This window comes from Plecotus auritus, assembly GCF_963455305.1.
Source record: "Plecotus auritus genome assembly, chromosome: 7".
In the NCBI taxonomy this organism is placed as follows: domain Eukaryota; kingdom Metazoa; phylum Chordata; class Mammalia; order Chiroptera; family Vespertilionidae; genus Plecotus; species Plecotus auritus.
In genome coordinates this window covers 59771818-59796525 of record NC_137774.1, presented here as the reverse complement: position 1 = coordinate 59796525, position 24708 = coordinate 59771818, and the positions used below count along the sequence as shown (strand labels likewise).

At 46.1% G+C, this 24708-nt stretch overlaps 1 pseudogene across 1 annotated transcript in view; it reads right to left on the bottom strand.

The window, feature by feature from the left end:
* Window positions 1-75: 75 nt before the first annotated feature.
* LOC308255050 (acyl-coenzyme A synthetase ACSM3, mitochondrial-like) overlaps window positions 76-24708 on the bottom strand; it is a 41899-nt pseudogene continuing 17266 nt past the window's right edge. Inside the window, exons 3-11 of the transcript in view lie at window positions 22564-22770; window positions 17095-17304; window positions 14434-14557; window positions 10769-10849; window positions 8104-8205; window positions 7085-7212; window positions 6893-6980; window positions 2547-2669; window positions 76-2197 (exon numbers count right to left, since the gene is read on the bottom strand). The product of the transcript in view is annotated as an acyl-coenzyme A synthetase ACSM3, mitochondrial-like (transcript). The remainder of the gene's footprint in view (window positions 2198-2546; window positions 2670-6892; window positions 6981-7084; window positions 7213-8103; window positions 8206-10768; window positions 10850-14433; window positions 14558-17094; window positions 17305-22563; window positions 22771-24708) is intronic.

Here is a 24708-nt window from a genome sequence, read left to right as displayed (position 1 = left end):
GGAGGGCAGTTGGGGGCCATCGGGCCTGCAGGGGAGTGGTTAGGGGGGTGATCAGGCTAGCAGGCAGAAGGGGTTAGGAGCTGATCAGGCAGGCAGGCAGGCAAGTGGTTAGGAGCCAGCAGTCCTGGATTGTGAGAGAGAAGTCTGACTGCCGGTTTAGGCCTGGACTCAGGCCTAAACCGGCAGTTGGACATCCCAGAAGGGGTCCCAGATTAGAGAGGGTGCAGGCCAGGCTGAGGGATACACCCCCCCCCAAACACAAATTTCGTGCACTGGGCCTCTAGTCTACACTAATAAAAGAAAGATGCAAATTGACCATACCTTCGCGACGCCCACCAGCCAATCAGGAGTGAGTATGCAAATTAACCCAACAAAGATGGCAGGTTAATTTGCATACACAGGGGCAGAGCGGCGGGACGCTTGCATCACTGCCATGGCAACACACAGGCTTTCCGCACCAGCCTAGCCACTCCTGGCCTCTGGGCAGCGTGGGAAGGCAGAAAGGCGGCTCCAGGCCAGAGCAGAAAGGCTGCTCTGGCCTGAGCGAAGATGGTGCCGGCAGCCAGGGGAACGAAGGCCCATTCTTTTTGTTTGTTTGTTTTTTTGTTTTAAAATATATTTTATTGATTTTTTACAGAGAGGAAGGGAGAGGGATAGAGAGCTAGAAACATCGATGAGAGAGAAAAATCATCGATCAGCTGCCTCCTGCACACTCCCCACTGGGGACGTGCTCGCAACCAAGGTACATGCCCTTGACCGGAATCGAACCTGGGACCCTTCAGTCCCCAGGTCGACGCTCTATCCACTGAGCCAAACCGGTTAGGGCCGAAGGCCCTTTCTTGCACGAATCTTCATTCGTGCATTGGGCCACTAGTCTATATATAAAAAACCCTAATATGCAAATAGACCGAACAGCAGACCAACTGAACAACTGGTTGATATGATGTGCGCTGACCACCAGGGGGGGCACACAGAATATGGCAGCATCAGCTGCGGTGGGATGGTGGAGCAGGTGAGTGGGGGTGCCAGACCAAAGCGGGGGTGTCAGTCATCATCAGGGCGAGCCTCAGGTGGTTACTGAAAATTTTTTGCTCCCACAAGGCGCAGTCCCGCCAGGTGCTTGCACCTGCTGCCGGCACCAGCCCCCCTTGCACTGCTGCCAGCATCGGAGCCACCACTCACATCTGCCAGCGCTGTCAGTGGGTGCGAGCAGCCGCTGCCAGCCCCGATCTCCCCTCAGGGCTTCTCTACCTCCCCCTGCTCCTGAGGGACGATCAGGTCTGGCAGCCGGCTCTCACACTCGCTACCAGCAACAGCCCCGCTCACACCCACTGCTGCACCAGAGCTGCCACTCACACCCACAGCCGGTGCCTGGTGCCGGTCCTGATTACTCAGCGCTGACAGCGGGTGAGAGCAGGGCTGCTGGTAGGGGATCAGGGGACCGTGGCGGGAGGGGCCAGGTGAGGGCGCTGAGAATGGGCCGGGACCCACCCCTGTGCCTACCGCAGCCTCACGGCCCACAGTTCATTTCAAGGTGCAGGAATTCATGCACTGGGCCCCTAGTATAAGATAATAAGCAATAATAGCATATGATATCTTTTATAGTTAAACCTTAAAACTAATTTTGAACTATTTTAAGTTATTTGAATAAAAATATGACTAATAAAAATCCGTAAACTATTTTTCAGGTCAATATTTCTACTTTGAGAATTATAGTAACTTGACTTTTTTGTGCTTTTAAAAACTTACAAATTATTCAGTTTTGTTTCAATGCTTGAAGATTGGTTCTGATTTGTATATTAGCATATTAGAAGAATTATTCAACAAAGATTTGAAAACGAACAGGTCAGAGATTTGGTCCATAAACTGTTCCTATATTATACGTTTTAAAATTTCTCATCAATAGATGGTATTCTTTTTGTATTATCAAGTTATAAGAACACTGACACCAATGCAGAGGAATTTACTATTTTATTTCAAAATTCAGCCTCTTATGTTATAACCACAAGGTATTTAAAATCAGTAGTTTATAAGCATACTATCACATTTTTATCACCTCTTCATAATCTTGTGATTTTTACAGTCTTTGTTTTATGGATGCTGTGATAATTAATGGAATGGATTTAAATAGTTTCCCATTCTTTCTTCCTCAGTTCATTTCTTTTTATCTTCCCACTTGGCAGCTCTTGAACAAATTCTACCTGTTGGTATCAAGGGAAGAAAATTAGCCCAGAAGTTTTCATTTTTAGACAAAGTCAATTATATGAACTCTAGGTGGAGAATAGGACACACATTGGGATGAGATTTTGGTAACACTGAAAAGGGAGAAAAGGGGGACTGTTGAGATTTTCCTTGGTATTTAATATTTCACTCCCAAGTCTGATGATGAGCCAGATGACCCAACAAATTTGATTTAAGAGTTTCATTTAATCTCAAAAGTTCTGATTCTTACCATGTCATTTGCTATAGTATGTTTGAGGAGAATGTTCATTAAAATAAAAAAATAAATTTTCCAAAACACTAAGCAAATATCATAATTAGAATACCTTCCTTTCTAGGGTATCTGTAAGGCACTGTATTGTTTTTTACATGTTCCTGAGTCTCTTTTTTAGTTGTTCTTGGCCGTGTGACTTGTAATTGGGGTTCAGAACAATAAAAGCCTTTACTACCTAAAATAAATATTTGAAACACCAATAAGATCAGTTGTGTATTTTTATGCTTTAGTGTGTCCTGTTTACTTTCTCTGACTGGGAATCTAAGTGCTTGGTGGAGGGCCAGGTTTAACAGTGTTTGATCCTGACTCTGGGCTCTTCAGCCAGCCAGTTGGCTCTCATACCTCCTGTTCTGTATCTAATACAAGAGTTTCTGGGACCCCTGCTTTATGATCTACACTTGAACCTTCTCATCTAACTACATCTTGAACTCCACTTTGTTACCTGTCTCTGTTCTTATCAAAAAGTTTCCTATTTCCCTGGCCAGTTTTGCTCAATGGATAGAGCATCGTCCTGTGGACCAAAGGGTCCAGAGTTCGATTCCAGTCAAGGGCATGTACCTTGGTTGCAGGCTCCTCCCCAGCCCAGGCCCTGGTCATGGCTCATGCAGGAAGCAACAAATCGATGTGTTTCTCTCACATTGATGTTTCTGTCTTTCCCTCCCTCTTCCACTCTCCCTAAAACTCAATGGAAAAATATCCTCAAGTGAGGATTAACCAAAAAAAACAAAAGTGTCCTGTTGGCAGTACACTAAGCACAGTCTCCAGGCTGCTGGAACCTAGCTTCTAGGTCCCCACCTGATGACAGTCCCCCTGGGCCTGCCTGATGCTTGTTAAAGGGACACTGCATGGAGGCCATGCACTCTATTCCAGACACTTCTGTGGCACAAGGTGGTGAAGATTCCCACAGCCAGTTTGCTCTTGTTCTGACCCACTTGCCTGACCCTGAGGAACAAGAGTAGATGTGGGGTGGCCTTGCTCTCTAATTGGCAGAACACAGGGAAGCTTTCATCACTCTATGCTCAGAAATCTAGCTCAAAGTTCACCCTTCCTTGAACTGTTTTGTAAAGCCCTGCCCAGAGTGTTTGGACCTTTTGATGGAGAAGGCGGAAGGCCACCCTCCTGTGTAGCCACTTCAAGAGTATATTGAGATTCTAAGTGTTACCCCAGCATTGCCATCACTGCCTTCCCGAGGGGCAACTCTAGGTGAGTCAAATAGCAATGCGCCACCAAATCCAACCCACCAGCCAGCACTCTGTGGCGGGGCACTTCCTCGGGGCACGGCTCCAGGAGGCGCCTGTAGTTTTTATGATGAAATACCCTGCACTGAGCAGGCTGAGACCTTACTCCCAGTAGGAAGCAGAGTTTGAGATTGAATGAGTTCAGCTTGAAGGTAAGTTGCCAGCGTTACCTATCCACCACAGTCTGAAAGCAAATATTGATCGAAAATGAACTGGTTGAAACAGTAAGCCACTCTGCAACCAGGTAGTGAGAAATGATCATTGTAATACCAGTGATCAATGTTACAACATTTTATGAGAAATTATTCAATTTTGTCTTTACCAAAACCCCTTGAACATTTCTAATTTACATGTGCCATGGGGCAGTTGTGCAACTATGTGTGTATGTATATGCATGTATATAAATTTATCCTATCCATATTTTGACATTTCTTAAAAATCATTTGTATTTATGCCTGCTCTGCTACTTTTTATCAACATTTTTATGAATTTTTTTTTTAAGTATCCTTACTGGCCCTGGCCGGTGTGACTCGGTTGGGTGTCATCCCATGTGCCAAAAGGTTGCTGGTTCAGTCCCGTCGGGGCACATGCCTGGGCTGTGAGCTCGAGCCCCAGTAGGGGGTGTGAAGGCAGCTGCTCTGTTTCTCACATTGATGTTTCCCTCTCTCCCTCTTTCTCTCTAAAATCAATTTAAAAAAATATTTTTAATTTATCCTTGCTATAAGTGAATTGTTCATTGAGAGGCAAATTATATTTGGAACTAATGTTTGTAATTACTGATTTGCGTATTGGTGACTTCTATGCCTCAGATAAAATCTACCTTTTTAAAAGTCTTTATAACCATTACAGAAAAGGATAAATTAACAAGGAACAACCTGACCTGGTGAAGAGCATGGACCCAGTGTGACAACTTGGGTTCCCGTCAGACATTGCTATATGATCCTGGCCAAGTGAGGACACCTGTCTGTGCCTCAGTTCCCTTCTCTAGGAAAACAGGATGTAGGACTTATAGCAATACCTGGAACATACTAGGTCCTCAAAAAAAGGTGTTATTAGTTGTCATAGTAGGATATTTTAGCCCTAAGTGTGCTTCAAAGTTTTTCTGAAATACTATGCAAAATGTTGCATGTTTATAGGAAACGTCTATAGTTGTACTATTCCACCTGGTAGCCACTAGCCACATACAGCTATTTACATTCAAAATAAAGTGGAAGGTAATAAAATTTCCTCAGTCGTACAAGGGTGGCTACTGTGTTGGATGGTGCAGATATAGAACAATTTCATCACTGCATTGGTCCAGTGGCCCTCCAATTTCACACAGCTGTGTGATCCAAAACATCAGGAACCCAGCAACCTGGGTAACCCTTTCTCTGCTCTTCATTTCACGTTCCCATGTTAAAGCAGTACTTCACATCTAGATGTTCTCTTCAGAAGAGACAGTGGTAACAAAGCCACCCACCCCTTTGTCCCTGTTGGAAGTGGTGTCTTTTAAAGAAGCCTTGTGGAAAATACACATTTTTGAAAATTGTGAAAATGTAGCTAAATAGGCAAATTAAGTCATTGGCTGAAAATAAAATTTGAAAAGCAAAGTAACAGGCCTGGCTGGTGCTGTTAAGTGGTTAGAGCATAGGCCTGTACACCAAAGGGTTGCGGGTTTGATTCCCGATCTAGAGCATGTACCTGGGTTGCAGGTTCAATCCTCAGCCCCAGTCAGGATGTGTGCAGGAGGCAACTAATTGATTGCCTCTCTCACATGGATGTTTCTCTCTCTCTCTCTCTCTCCTCTCCCCCTCTTTCTCTCCCTTCCTTCCACTCTCTAAAAATCAATGGAAAAAATATCCTTGAGTGAGGATTAAAAATAAATAAATAAAAGCAAAGTAACCACATCAAATAACTAAAAATTATTAAAATGTGAAAATCAACTGAGAGTGCACAAAACTATCCACACAGGAATTAAATTAGGGAAATATTTTAAACCCATCTGCTTTTGGACAGTTTACCCGAGAAAAATTAAGTTATCATAAAACTGTCCAAGTATTTATGATTAGCAAATAGCATTAGGAATTTTAAAGCTAAAACATTGCAAAGTAGACAATAGTGTGAAAATGCACGTAAGTTGCAAGACTATGGTAGGTAGATAAAAATGATCAATATTTTGGGTATTGTCCTAAAGTCTTCATCTTATCTGTTTGATAAATTCTGGAACTTGCTCCTCAGTCCTAGGCCTGGAGGATGAGGAGCGCAGCTAGGACATGCCTGCCACCAGGAGGAGCTGCCTGCCGCCCCAGCACAGGGCGCCTCCTGTAGAAGGTGTTACTGCTCACCCACATTGGGAAGTGGAACTGGTCAATCTCCCCCTCACTTGATCCCTGTGTGGGAAGTGGGGGACCAAAACCCACTTTGTTGCCTTATACTATGAGCTGACTCCCAAGCCAACCCAGTCCTAAAGGCTCAGCTGTCAAGTTAGTTAGCCTCTGTCTGGATGGACACAATTAATGATGACTGAGGCTGGGGCAGGTTCAGGAGGAGCCAAGATTCAGGAAACCCTTCTGGTGGAATTCAGCGCAAAGGGACAAACTTCCACCGTCACTGAATCTCTTCCCTGCTCTTATCCATCTCGAATATTGGGAGTCTGCCTGGCAGAGGGCGCCTGCAGAGTGGCATGGAACCTTTAACCAAACTGCCAGGTGGTCAGCCCCATAGGAGTGAGCTGTCAGGACTCCTGTCTTATTTAGAGCTTATTTCCTGAACCTCTGCTCATTGACCTCTGCGGCCTGCTTCTGGCTGCCTTGGCTCCTGTCTCTGACCTTGCTCCCACCCTGTTCTGATGCCAACCTGTTCTCAGCCACTCCGGGCCCGTGTGGTTCCCAGACCTCTGGGCACCAGCATGTTCCTGACCTCTGACACCCTGCCTGGTGCAGGCTGGGCTGTTGGCATTCATGCCGTCTTTGCCCTGGCCCTCCATGGAGAGGAGTAAAATTCCTTGTAGTATGTTTTGCAGTTTTATTCTGTAGCAATTCTTCCAGACCAGCACATTTCTATCTGACTTTCACAGCAAGTGGATGAATCATTTGGGTAATTCTGTTTCAATGAACTATTATTTAAAGTATGTGTCAAGCTGCTAACACATTATACAGTGGAGACGAATTCGTTCTTTTACTTCTCTGATGGGGTCTGAGCTGCTGACAGCAGCCGACTCCGCCACCGCGGGATGCTCTGCCAGGGCCTCAAATGGTCCAATTCAGTAGCTGGAGGTAAGACATACAACAGGCGTTTATAATGTGAGCAGCAGGTTCACTCTGGAACACTGATGACCAGTTCACATAGACATATGCACAGCTGCAGAAATTACCCGGAGGATAATATGACATCATCCGATCTCCCAACAAACCAGAAATCTCCGTCTTCGTCCATATAGCCTCTGTCCCCAGTGATGCAGATGTTGCCTCAGAGATTTGAAGCTGTTTTTGTAGGATTATCCTGTGAAACAAATAGCATTTTGTTTAGTGAATGTGGCTTTTCTGTTCCACTGAACTCGTAAGTGTTCAGGAGGAAGAAGTCTGTACCTTGGAGAAGCCTTAGAAGGAAGAGCCAGCCTGTGAAATAAGGAAGGTGAACTAGTTACAAAGACTTGGCATGCTTCTACCCAGAGAATTCTGTAGAGTAAACCCTGAGCTCCACTCAGAGGAGCAGGCTGCCTTTGGCTAAGTGGCTAATATCAAACACTGGTGGGAATGAGAGAAGGAACACTCAGAGTTCAAAGAAAGAACCAACACCTAATAATTCAAAAGACAGTCAGTTGTTTTGTCTGGTTTTACACGGAAATAGAATTGGCTCTGTAACTTTGGCAGGAAAAAAGATGATACGTTGCTAACTTATTTAAAATTCACCAGCAAGTAGAGCCTGGGCCTTGGATGAACTGATGTAAACCTGGCACTTATTTGTATACTGTGATTAGGGATGGAAATACATTTGTAAGGAGCTTGGAAGGCCTTCAGTGGAAGAAGTGCACTTGCATTACTGCCCCATTCTCTGTCCCTCACACCCCTCCCAAGAAGGGAGACCACGTATTGGATCCCAGGGCAATGATGGTGGTGTTGGGTGGCAGAGAGGACTAGTGTGGAGTAAGGGGCATCTTCTTTCTGGGCTGCCCGCAGCCCGCGGCATGGCCGGAGGCGTGATCCAGCCCGGGGAGCCCGAGCCTTCTCCGGCAAGCATGGGGCACTTTTCCAGTTCTCTGTCTTAGGACATGGGTCTCTCAAGAAAAGGCCAAGTACCTCTCTTAGGTATGTTTTGTGGCAAGTAGAGATAATTACCAAGGACTTTTGAGAAACAAACAGAAAAGAAGAAGTTATTTAATGAGCCTCTTACTACATAATGAGTGAAAAGGCCAACTGGTCGCATAGGTACAACTTGAAAGCCAATGTCTCCTTCTTGTCCAGGAGGTAGAACATTGCCATTTGCATCTAAAATCTAGGATAAAACAGAACAATTGAAGGGGATTTTTACTTAATGCCACCTCTTAATCTTTGCTTTGCTTGTTTTGTTTTAATTTATTGCCATTTAAAAAATTCAAACAAATTTTAAGAATACTTTAAATTCTTTAGAGAAATGTACTTAGTTAAATTCTTATTGCAAAATATATAAAATGCAGGTTATCAACATGTGAAAAAAGAATAAAAGTTTTAATTCTACCATCCCATAATAATCACATTTTGGAAATATTTTTGGAGACGATATAGACATAGGAAAAAATAGGATCAATGTACTGTTTTTGCAAACTGCTTTTATTATTTAGCAATATATCTTGATTGTCTTTTCCTCTGAAATAGACCTTCACTACTGGTTTTCAAACTTTGTGGAACAAACAGCACCTGGCTTCAGCACCGATGTAAGGAACCAGTGAGGGTAAGTCCTTTCAGCCTTGTCCTCTGACCCTTCCCCAGGCCCCTCAGAAAGTGAGCGTTTATTGAGCATTTATTCTAAGTACTAAATCCGAGTGCTTTATGAACTGCAGATGTCTTATTTTCTTTAGTCCTTACAATAGTCCTGCTTGATTAGAACTATAGTTAAGCTCATTTTACACATGAAGAAACTGAGGTGCAGAAGTTTAGGTAACAGTGCGTGATTGAGCGGAATCAGAGCTCAGCACTCAGGCGCCAGACCCTGCCCTTGCATCTACACTCTGGAATCTCTCCAGGAGCGCAGACCAAGGTGTTTGTTTTTTTTTTTTGGACTCACCCAAGGATATGTTTTAGAGGGGAGGGGGGAGGGAGGGAAGGAGAGAGAGACAGAACAAGAGAGAGAAACATTGATGTGAGAGAGAAACATCGATTGATTGACTCCCATATAAGCCTCAACCTGGGATCAAACCACAACTTTCTGGTAAACAGGATGAAGCCCCAACCAAGTGAGCCACCAAGACAGGGCCAGTTCAGATTTTAAAAATCCAAATTAGCATTTCCCAGATTGATTGCTTATCTTATGTACCAGATTTTGCTCTAAATGACTTTAGCTGTTCCCAAGTATGAACACTCAACGGCCTTTATATTCATCCACCGAGAACCTTTAAGCCTGAGATGTGGCTTGTGTGGAAAAGGAGGACATAATTCTTAGCTGGCACTTTCCAGAATGAAGAGGACTTATGTCCTCAATGAGGAACTTGAAAGGCAAAGGAATTCTGAATGTACAATCTTACCATTAAGTTCTTATAAATAAAAAAAATATGAATTCCAACCCAATCATCTAAAGAAATATTTGGTTCCAGGAATCAGGAATTACTGATAGGGAGGAGACATTTTAGGAGCTGCAAATGCTCTTTACTGACGGGAAAAGACAAAATGCTCTGTCTCTGGAGTCACATTCCTCATAGTTCAAGGGTCCCAAGATGTTAAACAAGATTTGGGCTTTGAAGTTGCAGGAACTTGATGTCCAGCTGGTTGGGACACATCCCCAGATACCAGAGTGTGGGTGCGGCTGCTCGTAGCTGGGTACCAGCTTACCAGACTCCCCACACGAACAGCAGCCAGACCTAAACCACTCGGCAATCCCATCTTTAGACAAGATTCCCACAGGCCAGTTAGAGGGGAGGAAAGGGCCCAGCATCTGGTTTATATAAACAGTGATATCAGCAATCAATGTCATCTGCACTTTCTCAAACTCACCTGATCACGAGAACTACCTGGATGCTGTTTCAAACACAGGTTTCAGGCTCCCACCCTAAATCCATTGACTCGGACTCTTCAGGGAAGGGGCTGGAAAATTAGTATTTTCAGCGAGTGCCATGTGTTCTTCTGATCAAATAAGCTTGGGAAGCTTTGGTCTAACCTACAGCCCTCTGTTAAGTTTGGCCTGAGCTCTCCATCAGTTCATCCACTTTGTGTTCTTGTTGCTCCTGTTTTCTTTTACATAGCAGTGCAAGTTCCTTTGCTATCCCTAGCATTGGCTGGGTTGATTTAAGAACAGTTCTAACCTATACAAGGGCGCTGGTGGGATATAGGATGCCACTCAGGGATAAGGGGTGGAGATGGCAGAGGTTACAGGACTGCCTGCAGGCATGCTGCAGCCTCTCCTGCCCACGTGACTCTCCTGGGCACCTAACCCTCCCCGCCAGGAGCTGTGCTGGAGCACAGACTAGACTAGATCGCTTGGGGCTGAGCCCCAGCACCAGCAGCTACTGTCTGACCTCAGGAACATTCTTTACCCTCTCTAGGCCTCATCTGTAAGTGGTTCTAATATTACTCTGTCTCTCATGGGCTTCTGGAAATTAAATGAGCTAATATTTAGAAAATGCTTAGAATTACTTGGCACAAGTAACTGCTTTTTAAAAAAATGGGGTGCTTCACCAGCACAAATACTAAAATTGGAACAGAAAAAAAATGGAGACCAACAAACTAACATTTCTAGTCCATTTCCATCTTTCCATGGAAGTTAAGATAGCATGAAATTATCACCCAAACTAGGAGTGTAAGGGAAGGGAGAAGTGGGGTGGAAGCGGCAGGCTGTTCAATCTCCTCCTGGAGCTGTCTGCACAGACCTTAACGTCATAAGCAGGCGAAGGTTTTCCCATTGAGCCAGGCTTAATTTTCATTCCCTTAATATGTCCACAGATCAGCACCTAGTCAAGAAGAAGAAGGGATTAAAGTAACGTTACCAGTAACATAAAACTTACTCATTTATCCACCATATTTTTGAGAACTTAGTAGGAATCAGGTTCAAAATAAAACAAAGTCTCTGCTCTCATGTCTATCTCATAAAGTACAGATATGAACACTAAGTAAAATATATATAATAAAGTTATAACATGGATAAATTTATAATTACTAAAATATCCATATTTATTAAAACATTTTACTCATATTAGCATGATGCTTATGCTGTTTCTGTTTAATAAATTTGTCAAATTTATTTTTGGTATTTTCATTGTTGACCAGGTACTACATTCTTAAGGTTTATAAGTTGATGCATTGTAAAAAAAGATACAATTTGAAAACATTCTTTCAGCTTTTCCCTTATCTGTTCCATCTTACCCCCCTTCCCTACTTAATTACCACTTCTGTTATTGTTTCTTTTTTTTTAATTTAATAAATCTTTATTGTTCAGATTATTACAATTGTTTCTCCTTTTTCCCCCCATAGCTCCCCTCCACCCCGTTTCCACCCCACCTTCTGCCCTTACCTCCCACCCCCGCCCCACTGTCCTCATCCATAGGTGTATGATTTTTGTCCAGTCTCTTCCTGCACCCCCCATACCCCTTTCCCACTGAGAATTATCAGTCCACACCCTTTTTTTCCCCTTGATTCTATTATATTCACCAGTTTATTCTGTTCCTCAGATTTTTAATTCACTTGATTTTTAGGTTCACTTGTTGATAGATATGTATTTGTTGTTTATAATTTTTATCTTTACTTTTATCTTCTTCCTCTTCTTAAAGAATACCTTTCAGCATTTCATATAATACTGGTTTGGTGGTGATAAACTCCTTTAGCTTTTTCTTATCTGTGAAGCTCTTTATCTGACCTTCAATTCTGAATGATAGCTTTGCTGGGTAATCTTGGTTGTAGGTTCTTGCTATTCATCACTTTGAATATTTCTTGCCACTCCCATCTGGCCTGCATAGTTTCTGTTGAGAAATCAGCTGACAATCGTATGGGTGCTCCCTTGTAGGTAATTAACTGTTTTTCTCTTGCTGCTTTTAATCTCTCTTTGTCTTTTGCTCTTGTCATTTTAATTATGATGTGTCTTGGTGTGGTCCTCTTTGGATTCCTTTTGTTTGGGGTTCTGTGCGCTTCCTGGACTTGTAAGTCTATTTCTTTCACCAGGTGGGGGAAGTTTTCAGTCATTATTTCTTCCAATAGGTTTTCAGTATCTTGCTCTCTCTCTTCTTCTGGCACCCCATAATTCTGATGTTGGTACGCTTGAAGTTGTCCCAGAGTCTTCTTACACTATCTTCAACTTTTTGAATTTTTTTTGCTTTTTGCTTTTTTGGTTGAGTGTTTTTTGCTTCTTTGTATTTCAATTCTTTGACTTGATTCTTGTGTTCCTCTAGTCTATTGTTGGGTCTCTGTATAATATTTTTTATTTCAGTCAGTGTATGTTTAATTTCTAGTTGGTCGTTTTTCATATCTTCGAGGGTCTCGTTATATTTATTGGCCTTTTCTAGGATATTCTTGAAAAGCCTTATAACCGTGGTTTTGAATTCTATGTCCAGTCGTTTGTTTTCCTCCATTTCTTTAGTTTGTGATCTGTTTCTTTGACACCACATTTTCACTGATTCCCTGAGTTGGTAGGGTAGATTTGTGTGCTAGGTTTCCTATATGGCCCAGTGGGTCGGCCTCCCCAGTTAACCTGAGGTGGACACTCTTGGTGCACCCCTTTGTGGACTGTGTGTACAGCCTTGTTGTAGGTAAGTCTTGATTATTGTTCATATCACTGGGAGGAATTGACCTCCAGGCCAGTTGGCTGGAAGGATCAGCTATGTCTATGCTGGGAGAAGTTCGGTGCTGGAGACAGCCTTATAGGATCAGACCTGCAAAATTGCAATAGCCTCTGTGCTCAGCTTGGATGGGGCGGAGTCTCAGAGCAGAGCAGACAGTCTTGGCTTCCTGTCAGCCCTGCCCTTGCGCACGCACCTCCAGACCTCTGCCTTCTGTGGCTCCCCTGAGTTTCCGCCTGACAGTCCAGATTCCCCCCATAAGAGTGTGGGTCCCCAGGGACTCGCCCGGAAATGGGGTTCAGTGCAGTCTGAACTGGGGTTCAGTGCAGTTAGGAGCTTCTGACTCCCTTCTGCTAGGGAAAGCCTGCGGCAACCTCCACAGTCAGTCTTCTCTGCGAGACCCCTGCCCGCCATGGCTCCCCCGAGTCTCCGAGTCTCCATGTGCCTTTCTCTCTACCTGACAGTCCAGACTCCCCCTGTATGAGCCTGGGTCCACGGGGTTTAGCCCAGAACTGGGGTTCAGTGCATTCAGAACTGGGGTTCAGTGCAGTCGGGGGCTTCCTTCCCCCTCCCACCAGAGAAAGTCAGCCAGCCACTCAGCCGCCCTTCCTCTCTGTGCGCCGAGTCTCTGTACCTCAGCCCTTTGCCGCTCCTCTGATTCTCCGTGAGCTTTTCTCTTTCCTTCTAGTTGTAGAATTTCCACTCAGCCAGCCTTCCTGTGGTTCTGGATGATGTCCGTTCTGTCTTTTAGCTGTAGTTTTGAAATTGTTGTGCGAGGCAGCAGTTTAGGTGCTTACCTATGCTGCCATCTTGGTTTTTCCCTGTTTCATTTTCTTTAGAATTTCTTATTCCTATTTCTACAAGCGCTTTAGATGACCCTTTTAGAGTATGCTTGTCATGGTGTTGTCCAGCAAACTCGTAATGTTTTCAGTAATAAGCAACTCAACATCTTCAACTTTGATGCAGCCTTGACTAAGTTCCCTTTTATATATGGGGAAATCTTTTTATAACTCTAGTAATTTTTTTCATTTAAAAATATTTTAATGCCTTTACCTTGATCAGTTGTATAGCAGTTTTTCTTAATGAATGGCTATTTTTATTACACAGCTCCAGGTTGTAATGTTAGGCTATTTAACCAACTGTGTCTGTGTGGGGAAGCACGGGACTTGATTGGAAAGTTTGTAAGGAGGAAATTCCAAAAAGGGGAGTTGGCGGAAGGAGGCCACCCCTGTTTCTCAGAATTCTGACTTAGGGGAGTTGGCGGAAGGCAGCTACCCCTATTATTCCTTTACCTTTCCAAAAAAGTCTGTGCACATGCAGACCCTAGGGTTTTTACTGGAATCCTTACGCTTAATCTTTAGGTGTCCTTGCTTAAAGGACACTGCAGACACATGTGTCCTCCCAAGATTACTTACCCTACTAATTGTATCCAAAAGTTAAATCTTATCTCAAACTGCTGTTACAATAAAAGCCTGAAGAGGCAGGCTGTCTGGTTCCTCTAGCCAGGTAGTCCCTTAGCCCTCTCTTTCACAGAAACATGTGTCAGAGTAATCATTCATCCGTCGCTCAGGGTCTGCTGGTCAGCCCCGGCATGTCTGTTACAGGGCTTTTTTTTATAACTAGCTTCCCTCAAGCTTTTTAAAAACTGCTCTGACCACTCCATTCCCCGCTAGCCCTCACACAACCCTAGGTAGATAATGAGCCCTTTGGTTTCTATGCATCGGACTACATGGGATCCAGCCCTGTCTGCCCAGGGAGGTCTGTACCGTCTCAGACTGTCCATATCCTTCATAGATCTCCAGCCCCGTCCAGCTTCTACACTGCTCAGTCACTTCAGGGCTGATGGGTTCCCCAGCACTCACACAGTGTTTTAAGCTTTTGAACTTAAAGCTTCTCAGAAGACAAGTCACAGATTAAATTTAGGAGGGAAAATGGGAAGAAATGGAAATTAAGATTATTTATAATGAAAAGTCAACATTAATTGTGTTTTATTTATTTACTAGAGGCCCATTGCATGATATTCGTGCAAGAACATGCCCCTGGCTTCACTCCCAGCCGCCCGGGAGCTGGCAAGTCCCCGCTCCCCAGCCGCCTGGGAGCTGGCATGTCCCTGCTCCCGGGCTGGCCAGAGCCGGCAAGTCCCCGCTCCCTGGGCACCTGGGAGCCGGCACATCCCCACTCCCTGGCCGCCCGGGAGCAGGCACATCCCCGCTCCTACCGGGAACCGGCAAGTCCCCACTCCCTGGCCACCTGGGAGCCGACACGTCCCCACTTCTGGGCCGCCCGGAGCTTCTGTCTGGAGTACCACTCCAGTAGCTCCCTCCGCCGCCCCCCTTCCCCTCATAGCAGGCTTCACACCACTCTGCGCCTGCATATGCAAATTAACCTCCATCTTTGTTGGGTTAATTTGCATACTCACTCTGATTGGCTGTGGGCGTAGCGGAGTGATGGTTAATTTGCATGTTTCTCTTTTATTAGGTAAGATTGTCTGAAGTTTTACATATGTCTCCTTTTTCCCCAGTTGACCACCCCGCCCCCACCCCAGGCATTCTCCAGTGTCTGTGTCCATTGGTTTTGCTAATATGCATGCATACAAGTCCTTTGGTTGCTCTCTAACCACCCCCACTCCCCTGCCATTTGTCTCTGGATCTATTCTTGTTCATCAGATTATATTGATCATTATATCCCAGATATGAGTGAGATCACACCATTAATTGTGTTTTAGTTCTTAACTCCCCTCTCCAATACAAAATAAACCATTCTAACATCATAAAGCGAATCCCCACACACCAGTTTTTCTTTTTTTCTCCCTTTTATTTGGGGGATGGGAAGCATGATTTATTGCAAAAAAATCCTTAGGGAAGATACCACACATGGTAATCATATTTAACTAATATGTTAAATCAGGATTAAAAGTTTTCTACTTGTCTGAAATTGAATATGAAATATTTATACAATGAATAGTATACAGCTGTAAAAAAAGAACAAGGACATTCCTGGATGGTGCTGTCCAATAGAGCTTTCTGTTCCATGGAAATTTCTCTCATCTTTGCTATCCACTTAGTGTCCTCTAGCTCAGTACAGCTACTGAGCACTTGAACCATGATTAGTACAACTGAGGAACTGAATTTTATTTTTAAGTATAATATAATATTAAATTAGTTTCAGGTGTACAACATAATGATTCGATATTTGTATATATTGTGAAATGATCACCACAATAGATTAATTAATATCCGTCATCCTACATAGTTACAAGATTATTTTTGTTTGTGATAAGAACTTTTAAGATTTACTCTCTTGCCGAAACCGGTTTGGCTCAGTGGATAGAGCGTCGGCCTGCGGACTGAAGGGTCCCGGGTTCGATACCGGTCAAGGGCATGTACCTTGGTTGCGGGCACATCCCCAGTGGGAGGTGTGCAGGAGGCAGCTGATCGATGTTTCTCTCTCATCGATGTTTCTAGCTCTCTATCCGTCTCCCTTCCTCTCTGTAAAATATCAATAAAATATATTAAAAAAAAAAGACTTACTCTCTTAGTCTTAAAACATGCACTACAATATAATTTATAGTCTGGAACTTAATTTTTAATTTAAAATTAAATTTTAAAGACTTACATGTGGCTAGCTGTCACTACTTTGGACAGCACAGTTTCAGGATATATAGTTAGGGGAAAAGGTGCAGCACTGTGTGCATATTATATTTCCATTTATATTTATAAAGAGGGGAAGAATATATGCCTGCTGATTTGCGTACGAATAGATTTCAGGGAGAAGGAGAAATGAGACTGAGGACAAGGTTTGGAAGAAGAATTTCAATATAAATTCTTATATACCTAGAGGCCCGGTGCATGAAATTTGTGCACAGGCAGGGTCCCTAGGCCTGGCCAGCAACCAGGGATGATCGGGGCCTTCTGGCTACCGGCCAGGGCCTTCCTTCATTCCGCACTACCCCCTGGTGGTCAGTGCATGTCATAGTGAGTGATTGAACTCCCAGTCTCCTGGTTGAACTCCCAAGGGGACACTTTGCATATTAGCCTTTTATATATATAGACTGAATTTTATGTTATGTGAACTTTAAAAATAGTTACCAATTCACCTTGTCAAATGGAATCAGGACCAGAGTAAAATACATCCATGCTGTTCCCTGTTTGCTGGGACAGGGTTCCAAGTAGGGGTGCTTCTTTACTGTCCCAGGTCGGAGGATGGTCCTCATCCCCTGGGCTCTCAGGCCATGTACATGGCCAACCCTGCCCTGGATGTGGTAATTATTATCACAGAGGAGCAAGAAGATGGAGAGGAGAAGAGATTGCTAAATCCCATACCTATGAGTCTGGCATTATGTGTTTAGGCAGAAAGATCTTTTATTTTAGACCTTCCTCTTTCTCTCCTCTCTCCCCATTATGTGCCTCTTTACCAACTTTTCTTACCTGGTCATAGCATTTTGCACAAGCATTCAGTATACAGTTGGCACTGAACAGAAGACTGTGAGGCTACCTTCCATTTACAGATAATCCTAAACTGTAACTGCTGGGGTGTGTGCAGTCATTTTAGGAGATCCACTCATTCTGCTGGTGAAGTAAATGGCCATGGTCTCATCGTGTCTTGTCTCCACACATGTGTGGTTGTTAGTGGCACGTCCAGGAAGGAAGAGCAATGGTGAATGTGCATGTTAAACATGTGTGGTTGTTACTGGCATATGGAGGAAGAACTGCAGTGATTCTGCACATTAAACACCACAGGACAAACTGTCGGCACAGAAAAGGATCTGAGAAACCATCCACTCAGACCGCTGGTGTTCCCCATTGGTCAGGCCCCCAATGATTTGGATTGAATTCAAGGTGAATGTCATCTCCCTCTCCATCTTCTAGAATCAGATTAACTGCCATCGATAGCCCATTTATAATGGCCAGTTTCATAGCCTTTTATTGTATTACTAGTGGCCCGGTGCACGAAATTTGTGCACGGGGGGGGGGCGTTTCCCTCAGCCCGGCTTGCACCCTCTCCAATCTGGGACCCCTCGAAGGATGTCCTACTGCTGGTTTACAGAGATCGGGCCTAAACCGGCAGTCAGGCATCCTTCTCGCAGTCCGGGACTGCTGGCTCCTAACTGCTCACCTGCCTGCCTGCCTGATTGCCCCTAACCACTCTGCCTGCCGGCCTGCTTGCCCTCAACTGTCCCCGCCACCGGCCTGCTCACCCCCAACGGCCCCCTGCTGGCCTGCTCACCCCAATCTGCCCCCCTGCTGTCCTGATCACCCCCAACTGACCCCCACTGATGGCCTGCTTGCCCCCAACTGGTCCCCCTGCTGGCCAGCTCACCCCCAACTTCCCCCCCCTGCCAGCCTGATCACCCCCAATGGCCCCCCCCCCACCGGCCTGATCACCCACAACTGCCCTCCCCTCTTGGCCTCTAACTGCCTCTTACTCCATGGGGGCGTGGCCAGCCTGGGTAAGGGGCTGAGGGCTGTCTTCAGGCTGGCCACATCCCCTTCAGGGTGGGGGTCCCCACTGGGGTGCCTGGCCAGCCTGGGTGAGGGACTGATGGCTGTTTTCAGGCTGGCCAAGCCCCCCAGCGGGGACCCTCATCCCATGGGGGTGTGGCCAGCCTGGGTAAGGAGCTGAGGGCTGTTTTCAGGCTGGCCACGCCCCCCGGCGACCCAGGCCCCCAGCCACTCCTTCAGCAGCATCCAGGGCGTCTCCTGCTCGCTCCAGCTCCATGGCCACTGCCATCTTTGTTGGGTTAATTTGCATACTCACTCCTGATTGGCTGGTGGGCATAGTGTCAATTTGCATGTTTCTCTTTTATTAGTGTAGATTAAACAGCACATTTTAAAACCTCAAGAGTTGCATCATTCCTGCAACAGAATGAGAATTCTAGGGTGTTGTAACCACGGATTTGTGCAGATCTGCCCCTTCACCATGAATGCTTTAAAATGTGATTTTCTTTCTTTTTGTTAATCCTCACTCGAGGGTATTTTTCCACTGATTTTTAGAGAGAGTGGAAGAGAGAGGGAAAGACAGAGAGAAACATCAATGTGAGAGAAACACATCGATTGGTTGCCTCCTGCACAAGCCCCAACCAGGGCCCAGACTGGGGAGGAGCCTGCAACCAAGGTACATGCCCTTGACTGGAATTGAACCCAGGACCCTTCAGTCCACAGGCTGACACTCTAGCCAATGTGCCAAACCAGCTAGGGCAAAATGTGATTTTAAAAAATATATTTTTATTGATTGTAGAGAGGAAGGGAGAGGGATAGAGATAGAAACATCAATGATGAGAGAGAATCATTGATTGGCTGCCTCCTGCACACCCCCTACTGGGGATTGAGCCCGCAACCCAGGCAAGTGCCCTTGGCCAGAATCGAACCTGGGACCCTTCAGTTCGCAGGCCAACACTCTATCCACTAGGCCAAACCTGCTAGGGCTGATTTTTTTTTTTAATAAATTAGTGTATTCATGGGTAATCTATACTAATAAAAGGAGAATATGCTAATTAGACCGGACATCTTCCAGATGACCTTCCAGACGTCCTTCCGAACAAAGCCATGGTGGCGGGGCCGAGGCAGAGGTGGTTAGGTGTAGACAGCGCCTGGGAAGGCACATGGGCATTTCTTTAATTATTGTCAGCTGAACCTAAGGTGACAGGCAAAGCCGCATCTTGGATACACATTTACCAAAAAGGCAGATGTGTTATCAGCACTGACTCTTACCTTTGCCCAGGTGTCGGGGAGTGTGTTTTTGATATGTAAATCCAGTCAAGCACCAGGAATGCTCAGGCCTACTCAAGAATGCAAATAATCTCCTTTGTCTTGACTTTTGGTGAAAATTCCTGGTATTTGGGGGTATAAAATAAACACGCTGCATGGGCTTTGGGTCCCTGTCCCTTCATCAGAAGAGGACAGTGGTCCCACCCGGTCCCAGCTTTTTCCTTCCATTTGTGTCTTGTTTCTTTCTTTCTTTTATTTCTCAATCCCCAGCTCCTCTACTCAGGAACTGGACCCGCTCTCTAGCCGCACTGGACGCGGAAAAGAGAGAAAATAGTTACAGTTAGGGGCGATCAAACTGGCAGGGGAGAGCAGTTAGGGGCGATCAAACTGGCAGGGGAGAGCAGTTAGGGGGAGCAGGCCAGGAGGGGAGGGCAGTTAGGGGGATCAGGCCAGCAGGGGAGAGCAGTTAGGGGGATCAGGCCGGGATGGGAGGGCAGTTAGGGGGATCAGGCCGGGAGGGGAGAGCAGTTAGGGGGATCAGGCCGGCTAGCAAGTGAGTGGTTAGGAGCCAGCGGTCCCGGATTGCGAGAGGGATGTCCGACTGCTGGTTTAGGCCCGATCCCGCACCAGCAGTCAGACATCCCCAGAGGGGTCCCGGATTGGAGAGGGTGCAGGCTGGGCTGAGGTACCCCTCCCCCATGCATGAATTTTGTGCACTGGGCCTCTAGTCTATAATATTAAAAGTGTAATATACTAATTAAACTGGACGACCTTCCAGATGAAGCCGGAGCTGCGAGGGAAGCCCAGGTCCTGGTTCCCTGCCAGCAGCCAGAGGGAAGCCCAGGTCCCAGGTGCCAGAGGGAAGCTGGGGGAAGGAAGGCCTACTCTTGCACGAATTTTGTGCATCAGGCCTTTAGTGGTATATAAAGCTGGGGTCGCCAAACTATAGTCCATAGATCAAATCAGGCCCACCTCCTGTTTTTTTAAATAAAGTTTTTTTTTAAATGAAGTTTTATTGGAACAAACAGCCATGCCCATTCATTTACATGTTGCCTATGGCTGTTCTCATTCTACAACAGCAGAAGTGAGCAGCTGTGACAGAGATGGACTGCATGGCCTGCAAAGCCTAAAATATTTACTATCCACTCCTTTTGTAGGAATTGTTTGCTGACTTCTGAAAGGATTGTTTTTCTGTTTCCCACATGAGCATCAACATGGTTCTGAATACAGTAAACAGTAACACTTAAGCGGATCTAAGCACCCATCCAGGGAAGGAAGGACCCCAGTTAAAGAGAAAGAAAGCATTTAGTTCTGAAGGATAATTGGGCTGTTATGTAAGTCAGACATCAGGGCAGCTGAGAGTAAGCAAGCTCTGCACACCCAGCGTCTACGAAGCATAGAGAGTTTACCAGGCCAAAGCTGAATGAATCAGAGCAGCCAGGCCATGAGAAATGTAGGAAAGCTGTTTTGTTTTTTAAATATATTTTTATTGGTTTCAGAGAGAGGATGGGAGAGGGAGAGAGATAGAAAAACCAATGATAAGAGAGAATCATTGATCGGCTGCCTCCTGCACGCCCCCTACTGGGGATTGAGCCCGAAACCGGGGCATGTGCCCTTGACTGGAATCAAACCCAGGACCCTTCAGTCCATAGGCCGACGCTCTATCCACTGAGCCAAACCAGCCAGGGCAGGAAAGCTGTTTTCAAAGCCTAGCAGAGCTAGACCAAGTGTGATTGATCTCTGATTCCATAATTACTAGTATCTTTCTTAAAAATAGGTAGTACCTAGAGCCTGTGCCTGTCACTCCTATCACAGATATGGTTTCTTTTGAAGCCTGAGGCAGAGTTACCATATCAATCTCTCACTACTAGAGCCCTTGAACATCACAGACAGGAGTATGGGCTCAGCAGCCACACTGCCTAGGTTTGAACCAGCACCACCAGATGCTAGCATCTGGCCTTATTCATCTGTATAATCACAGTGTCTACCCCCGAGGCAGTGAGATTAATGAGTTAATATATCTCAAGTGCTTGGAACAGTTTTGGCATACACCAGAGCCACAGACATGGCAGCTATACTGTAACTATAACATTATTTTTATTAGAACAGTCCTTGGCCGTTGGTAAGAACTCAATATATGTTAGCTGTTTTAGAGAAAGTGGGAGCATGCTCCCAAACCCTTGAGTAAAGCATGCTCATTCTAGACAAGGAATTTGCAGTTCGCCTGAGGCTGAGAGATAACCAACACCTGACATGAGCCCTGGAAGCCGCCCCCGCAGGGCCTGGGCATCAGAATAATTCAGTTTCATAACTGCATTCATGAATATTGAGTGTTCTATATTCATGAGTGTCCTATAAGCCCGGCAGCAGTGTTGCTGTACTTGTTTTTGGGAGCTGCTCCCAGCTCTGCGGTTGATGCTGTGGCACCTGCTAAATCCCGCTGCCGGGATGGAAGACTTACTCGGAGCCCTCTGACAGCTGCCTTCCCCAAGGCCAGGCCTCCTTCTGAGACAGCCCCCATCTCATGACTGGCCATGGGCATGGCAAGGCCGGCCTCTTACTTTAGCTGGGAACTGCTCTGAGGGGCTATCCAAACTCCATAGGCCTCAGTGGGTCGGCTGGAGGCTTTTTGGCAATTCACGGCAGATAAATTTCTTCCTTTGCCCAATCCCACATCCTTTGCCTTCCTTCACAGGTGTTGACCCCAAGATAACTTCTTAGTAAACTTCTTAATACGACTAATCTCTGTCTCGGGTCTGCTTCCTGGAAATCCCAACTATGAAGACAGGCCAAGCTCCTGCCTGCCTCAGAGCGCTGCATGCCAGCACAGTGCTAATCACCAGCTGCTCCCTTTGCCCGGTGTGTTTTTTAATATATGTTTATTGATTTCAGAGAGGAAGGGAGAGGGAGAGAGAGATAGAAACACCAATGATGAGAGAGAATCACTGAGCAGCTGCCTCCTGCACACCCCACTCTGGGGATCGAGCCCACAACCCAGGCATGTGCCCTGACTGAGAATCGAACCGTGACCTCCTGGTTCATAGGTCGATGCTCAACCACTGAGCCATGCCGGTCAGGCTGCCTATTGTTTTCGTCATTTTTTCTGATCACATGACTCGTGGGCTGAGTATCTTGTCAATGTTGTCTTTCTTTGGGGGAAGCTATTCTACAACAATGATGGTTACTCACTTCATCATCTCCTTGAGGTCCCCCCACCCCTCTCGGGGGTTCTGAGACACAATGAGCTTGGAGCGCAGATTTTCACACTGAGATGCCACCGCATCTACTGCTGGGGCGACAGCGTCATGGGTGACAATGCACTTGGCTTTTGAAGACTGCAGTCTGTAGAGGATGTCTTTCTGGGTCAGCTGAGTGTCCCTGGAATTGAAACTGCACCTAAAGGAGCAGAAAAGAAACAATGTTTAGAAGGAAGGCTTCCCCATCCTGTTAGGGTGTGTAGATAGCTCCATGCATTCTGTATTTCTCAGAATGGCTTCATCCATTCCCCTGGCAAGGTGTCTTCTATTTGTCTTCCTTTCATTACCCTGCTTTTGCCTTTCATGGGATCTCAAAGCTTTGGCCTAAAGTGAAAGAATGTTAAATGCTGGATAATCATCATCTATCTGAAGACCATAACATTCACCTTGAAGAGGGTTTTGATTGAAAAGTGTATTACCCAGCACTTATTAAGTACTTGAGTGCCAGGTGCTATTCTAAGTGTTTTTGCATATTTTAACTCATTTATAATCCTCACCCAAAAACTCCAAACACTAAAGCTATGAATAACTTGCCCAACATCACCAAAGCAGAAGGTAGCCATGCAGGACTGGTCCCTGCAGCCTCCCGAGCTAGCTGTGCACGAGGCCACTTCATCCAGTGCCTCTTAGAATGCATGGACCGTTCTGCTCCTTCCCAGAGCGCAGGACTGAGGCAGCCACCCTGCTCTGTGCCGCTGCGGCCGCCTGCTGTAACTGCTCTGCAGGTGAAGGTTAAGACTGAGTGCCTGAGCCAGATACTGATAGGTTGGCCTTGGACAAGACACTTCATCTCCAAGAATGCCAAGTTCTGCAGCTGTAAAATGGGGATTATAATAATAGGTGCTACCTTCTTTATAGGATTGCTGAGGATTCAATTAACTAAAATGTGTAACAAGTTTAAAATAGTGCTGAACAAATTTTAGCTATTGTTTTCTCAAAGGATGAATGGACTTTCAAGACTATACCTTTATATATCTAATCTGCCTATAGCCACACCCCAGGCTTCACCACTCGAGTTCCAGACCTTCCCAGAGCGAGGAAGGCACGCCACATGCCTTACTCCTCCCGGCGACCCAGGCTCCACGCTGACTCCTGTCCACTTCAGAAAGGCTAAGCCCTTCCAGTGGAGTTCTGAAGGGACAGGCAACTGCAACCACATAGCCTTGTGATGGGGTCCTGGTTGTGAAATACCTTCTCTTTGTAACAAGGTGATGCTTATGAGGTGTAACTCCAAGGCTATTCCTTTGAGATGTTTCACCTGGGGATAGGTAGCTACCTGACTCTTTCCAAGGTGTGAAGGCACTAACAATGAGTCAGCACATCATGAAAAAGCACAGTATTTATTTTTACTTATTTTTTAATTACATACTAGAGGCTCAGTGCACAAAATTCGTGCATGGGGGTGTACCCTCAGCCCAGCCCGCACCCCTCTCTAATCCGGGACCCCTTGGGGGTTGTCTGACTGCCGGTTTAGGCCCAATGGGATCGGGCCTAAACCAGCAGTCGAACATCCCTCTCACAATCCTGGACCACTGGCTCCTAATCGCTCACCTTACTGCCTGCCTGGTCACCCCTAACTGCCTCTGCATGCCAGCCTGATTGCCCCGAACTGCCCCCCCTGCCAGCCTGGTTGCCCCTAACTCCCCCCTGCTGCCAGCCAGGTTGCCACCAACTGTCCCCCCCCCCCACCGGCCTGGTCACCCCTTACTGGCTCCCCTGCCAGCCTGGTCACCCCCAAGTCTCCCCCCGCCAGCCTAGTCGCCCCTCACCGCCCCCGTCAGCCTGGTCACCCCCAACTGCACCACCCCTGCCAGCCTGATCGCCCCTATCTGCTCCCCTGCAGGCCTGATCACCCCCAACTGCCCCCTCTGCCGGCCTGATCGCCCCACACAGCCTGCTGTTCAGTCATTTGGTCGACCCTCACTAACCCCCCTCCCAGCCTGGTCGCCCCACGCAGCCTGCTTATTCAGTCGTTTGGCCATCCCGCACTAACCCCCCTGCTGGCCTGGTCACCCCACACAGCCTGCTTGTTCAGTCGTTTGGTCATCCCTCACTAATTCCCCTGCCGGCCTGGTCG